Here is a 5,219-nt window from a genome sequence, read left to right as displayed (position 1 = left end):
ATTCTCACATCCTCTTCTATCTCGAATCTCTACATCGAACTCTTGTAGCAGAAGTATCCATCGAATCAACCTTGGCTTGGCATCTACTTTAGCAAAAAGATGTCGAATTGCTGCATGGTCAGTGTATACTATCGTCTTGGCCCCAATTAAGTAGGCACGGAATTTGTCGAACGAGTACACAACCGCCAACATCTCCTTCTCTGTGGTAGTGTAATTTGCCTGCGCGGAGTCCAAAGTGCGGCTTGCGTAGTATATCACTCTGAGAAGGCTATCTCTCTTCTGTCCAAGAGCGGACCCAACTGCTATATCACTTGCATCACACATTATCTCAAATGGTTGAGTCCAATCCGGCGTGATTAACACTGGAGCACTAACTAACGCCTTCTTCAATTTTTCAAATGCCTGCAAACAATCAGAAGAAAATTCAAATGCAGCATCTTTTTCTAATAAATGACATAGAGGCTTAGATATCTTAGAGAAATCTTTGATAAACCGCCTATAAAACCCGGCATGTCCTAGAAAGCTCCTAACTCCCTTTTCCGTCGTGGGTGGTGGGAGTTGCTCAATTGCCACTATCTTTGCTCTATCAACCTCGAGCCCTGCAGCAAAAATCTTGTGGCCTAACACTATTCCATCTCTAACCATAAAGTGACATTTTTCCCAATTCAAAACAAGGTTAGTTTCTTCACAACGCTGCAACACACTTGTTAGATTTTCAAGGCAGTGATCAAAAGAAGTACCATAAACAGAAAAATCATCCATAAACACTTCCATTATTTTCTCAATCATGTCATGAAAAATTGCCATCATGCATCTCTGAAAAGTAGCTGGAGCATTACACAAACCAAATGACATTCTCCTAAAAGCATAAACTCCGTATGGACACACAAATGCAGACTTATGTTGATCTTCTGGGGCAATTAAAATTTGATTATAACCCGAATACCCATCAAGAAAACAGTAGTACTCATATCCTGCCAACCTATCTAACATTTGATCTATAAAAGGGAGTGGGAAGTGATCTTTCCTAGTGGCTGCGTTCAAAGCACGGTAATCAATACAAACTCTCCACCCGGACACAACTCTAGTGGCTATCAATTCATCATTCTTTCCTTGTACAACTGTCATACCACCCTTCTTAGCTACAACTTGAGTTGGACTAACCCATTCACTGTCAGATATGGCATAAACAATTCCTGCATCTAACCACTTTATGACCTCTTTCCTAACCACATCTTGCATAATTGGATTAAGTCTTCTTTGATTTTGAACCTTAGGTTTATACCCTTCTTCTAACAAAATTTTATGCATGCACAAAGTTGGGCTAATCCCTTTAATGTCAGAAATAGACCATCCAATAGCACTTCTATGTTTCCTAAAGACTCTCAACAACTTATCAAGCTCAGATACAGATAGGGAAGAAGATACAATTACCGGATATGTTTCATTTTCTCCAAGGAATGCATACTTTAAGTGAGTTGGCAATGGCTTTAGCTCAACTTTGTTTCCCTTTTCTTTCTCCTTTTCTTTCTCTTCATCCTCGTTCCTTAATGGAAGGAATTTTTTATGACGACGAGGGATCTCTTCTCCGGCGGGCCGCCGCACCTTGGCCGGCGGTCGCCGCGTTGGAGTCCAGAGACTCTGACCCTTCGGTGGCGGACCGCCACATGTCCTCCGGCGGTCGCCGGGCGAGACTCTTCTCCTAGCGTAAATTTTCGAGGCGGGCCGCCACATAGCTCTGACCGCCGGGCGCCGGCGGTCGCCGTACAACTTCGCGGCGGTCTCCGGTCGCCGTCTGACTCCAGATTTCCAGACTATGCGTTTTTACTTCCCTTTTCGGCTCAAATATGCACATTTCTCACAAAACACGTCAAAATACCAAAATGTATAGAATATGCAAATAATGGACATGTTGAGTGATTTTGATAACAAAAACGGACCAAATAATGGCCTTAAAACAGTGCAAAATCCGGGCGTATCAGGAAACAACTCCTAATAGCTCCTAAGATACTTAGCTTCATTCAAAGGCTCAAATCTCTCAATTATATTGGCAAAGACGTCAATTTCTTCTCTTTCAAATTAAACTACTCACTTCTCAGTTCTTGTAGTAAAATCCACATGCATTTATAAGGTGATCAGTCAAATAAATGTATAAGCACAGAAGAAATCAAAATAACCACATGAGCCAAGGCATAGAAAAAGGAAATCAATTAAACATAAGAATCATTGTATCTCCCCCGTAGAACTCTACGAAGGATTTAGCTACTCATGTTCAACACAAAAGTCAAAGAAATATTCAAAGAAATATTCAAAAACATTGTTTGAACAAAAATAAAACTAAAAGTAGAAACTCCTAGAATTGGATTGGGCGGATTGGAGGTCTCGTCTTCAATCTTGCGATGAATACTCGTCCTCTACTCGTTCTTCTCTTCTTCCTAGGTGAAAAAGTAATATTTTTGGGGTTGAAGGCGTGTAGAATGTTGTAGGAGGCGTCCCATGCACATTAGGTTAAATAGGGCTCGAAATTTCCTTGTTTGGATCTGTCGGCCGAACCTGGCGGGTCGCCAGGTTCGTTGTACGGTGAAGTTGGCGAGTCGCCAGCTGCTCTCGGCAATTCTGGGCGAAGGACCTGGCGAGTCGCCAGGTTGGTACTGATGCGAATCTGGCGAGTCGCTAGCCTCGTGCTGCAGTTTCGTCCTTTTTCCACCTTTCACCATTTAAGCTCATTTTCGACCCTTTTTCTACACATTCTTCACAAAATGGTCAAAATACCAATAACATAGAGAAGTAGCTATAAACCATGTCTCAAAATACACAATATACGATCAAATTCAAGTAAAACTACCCTCTAAAATAATGTAAAATCCAAGTGAATTAATGTCGTGATTCTATTCACACATAGTCCCAATTTACTCACCAAAACACCCATTTGAAAAACAATCATTGTGAATATATTAATTGACGAATTGTCGTGAAATTTTGTCAAATTCAAATTAGTCACACAAGTTAAAAAATCAACCATTAATATTATTATAACATTGACATTTTCTCTCACACCAGTTTAAAAATCAACCATTAATATTATTACTCCCTCCGTCTCCTCAGAGCTGAGACAAAACTTTTCAATACAAAGTTTAAGAAAGAAATATTGAGTGTGTTAAAATAAATATATAAAAAAGTAAGAATAGAAAAAAGTAGAGAAAATAAAGTAGAAAGTGAATACAGTAAAGAGAATAAAGTAAGAGAGAGTAAAGTAAGAAAAAGAAAAAAGTTAATATATATGGAAATGACTCAACTATGAGAGAATTGTCTGAAATGGAAAAATGACTCAACTATGAAGGAACAGATGGAGTATAACATTGACATTTTCTCTCACACTGAAATATTCGGCCGCCTACATGACTTAAATTATTTATGCGATTATTCATGTTAGTAAACCCAACGGTCCACTGACTTTGTGGTATGTCGAACTTAGCGGTATTCTGACTACTCACTAAGATCTTCAAAACACCCCATGCGGTATGTTGAGTTCGCAAGCTGCAAACCCATTAGTCCGCTGGGAGCCTTCTATGAGTGGCGGATCCAGGATTCATAAATGGAGGGGGTGAAATATATATTACTAGGTTGGTTTAGGGCGAAAATAACAATTTTTTTCGATTTTCGGGACGAGATCGGGGCAAACGGAGGGGGCGGACATGGTAATTTTACGTCCGGATAAGAGAAAATTAGTCGCACGGAGGGGGCAATCGCTCCCTCTTGCCCCCTAGATCCGCCAATGCTTCTATCCTTTTGGGCGATTTTTACACATTCCATAATTTTACTGAATCTCTTCAAACTTTATAGGTATTTGTAATCATAAGGACCTCCACAACCCTGTCCCGGATCCAGGTCCCAAATCCCCAGCACGTCATTATTTTTTCTCATTTGTTGCGCCAGACCACAACTTCCAGATACAGCAGGCCCCATTCAGGCCCCAACTATTAAATTGCACTATTCACAGCTATAACCTGTATTTTACTTGTAAATTGAAGATGTTGAGCAATTATAACACAAAAAATTAATTCTTGATTCGAAAACTTCAAATTACAAACATAGAAATTAAAAACAAAAAAACACATTAAAACACAACATCAATGCTAAAAAACATTGGTGTGTGTCCAAATTTCTTCAATTAAATCTGCTTCGAGGCGAGTGTGAGCCTCCTCTTCTTCGCACATCTCAGTTTCACGAGCCATGACATTGCGTTGTTCGGCAAGAACATCATGCACTGGAGGGTCAGTTAGGACGAAGGAATTGGCGGTGTTGGCGCTAGCATCGTCCCTCCATGTCTCGACATAGTCTCCTTCGTCGTCAACGATCATGTCATGCATTATGACACATGTATACATGATGTCGACGATTATTGGACAGTGCCATCCATGGGCCGCTCCTCATGCTTGGATGACTCCGAATGCATGCTCCACGTCTTTCCGTGCTGCCTTCTGCTTTTAGCGAACAACAACCTATTTGACGTTATTGGACATGTGATCATCTTCACGAACACGAGCCATCGGGGATAGATCCCATCTGCTAGGTAGTACCACATACTGTACCAACGACGACTGACCATGAACTCTACATTCGGCGCTCGACCGACACACAAGTCGTTAAACAATGGAGACTCGTTAAACACATTGAGGTCATTGTTTGACCCATCGACACCAAATTAGGCATGCCAGATCCACAATCATTGGTTAGCAACTACCTCCAAAACGATTGTCGGATGTGTACCCTTGTGCCCACTAGTGTACAATTCGATGTTGTTGATGCTGCCCAGCATCCCCGGGAAGCCGTGGACCTACTCTCGTGCATGTTCACCAATTTCCGGGTGTCATCGATCGTTGGCTTTCACAAGTACGTATCATTGAATGCTTCGACGCCCGACAAAATATTGCTAGGCACTCTCTTCTAGTGCTCTCGACTACATGAAGATACTCGTCGAGCATATCTGCAGTACTTCTGTAAGCGAGTTGACGTATCGCAGATGTGTATTTCTGCAAAGTCGATAGACTTTGCCGGCCAACAATATCAGTGGTTTGGTTGAAATACGAGTCACGAGCTACAACTTTGTGGACGATGCGCAGGAATAAAGGCTTCTGCATCTGGAACCGACGGCACAACATCTGACCACTCCATCGAGGATCCCTGGAGAAATAATCTTTGAATAGCTGCAAATTTGC

Source organism: Salvia hispanica, chromosome 1 (assembly GCF_029641045.1).
Source record: "Salvia hispanica isolate PSC_SH4W2 chromosome 1, Shi_PSC_v1, whole genome shotgun sequence".
Lineage (NCBI taxonomy): Eukaryota > Viridiplantae > Streptophyta > Magnoliopsida > Lamiales > Lamiaceae > Salvia > Salvia hispanica.
The sequence above is the reverse complement of the archived record's forward strand: the minus strand, read 5'-3'. Positions refer to the sequence as shown.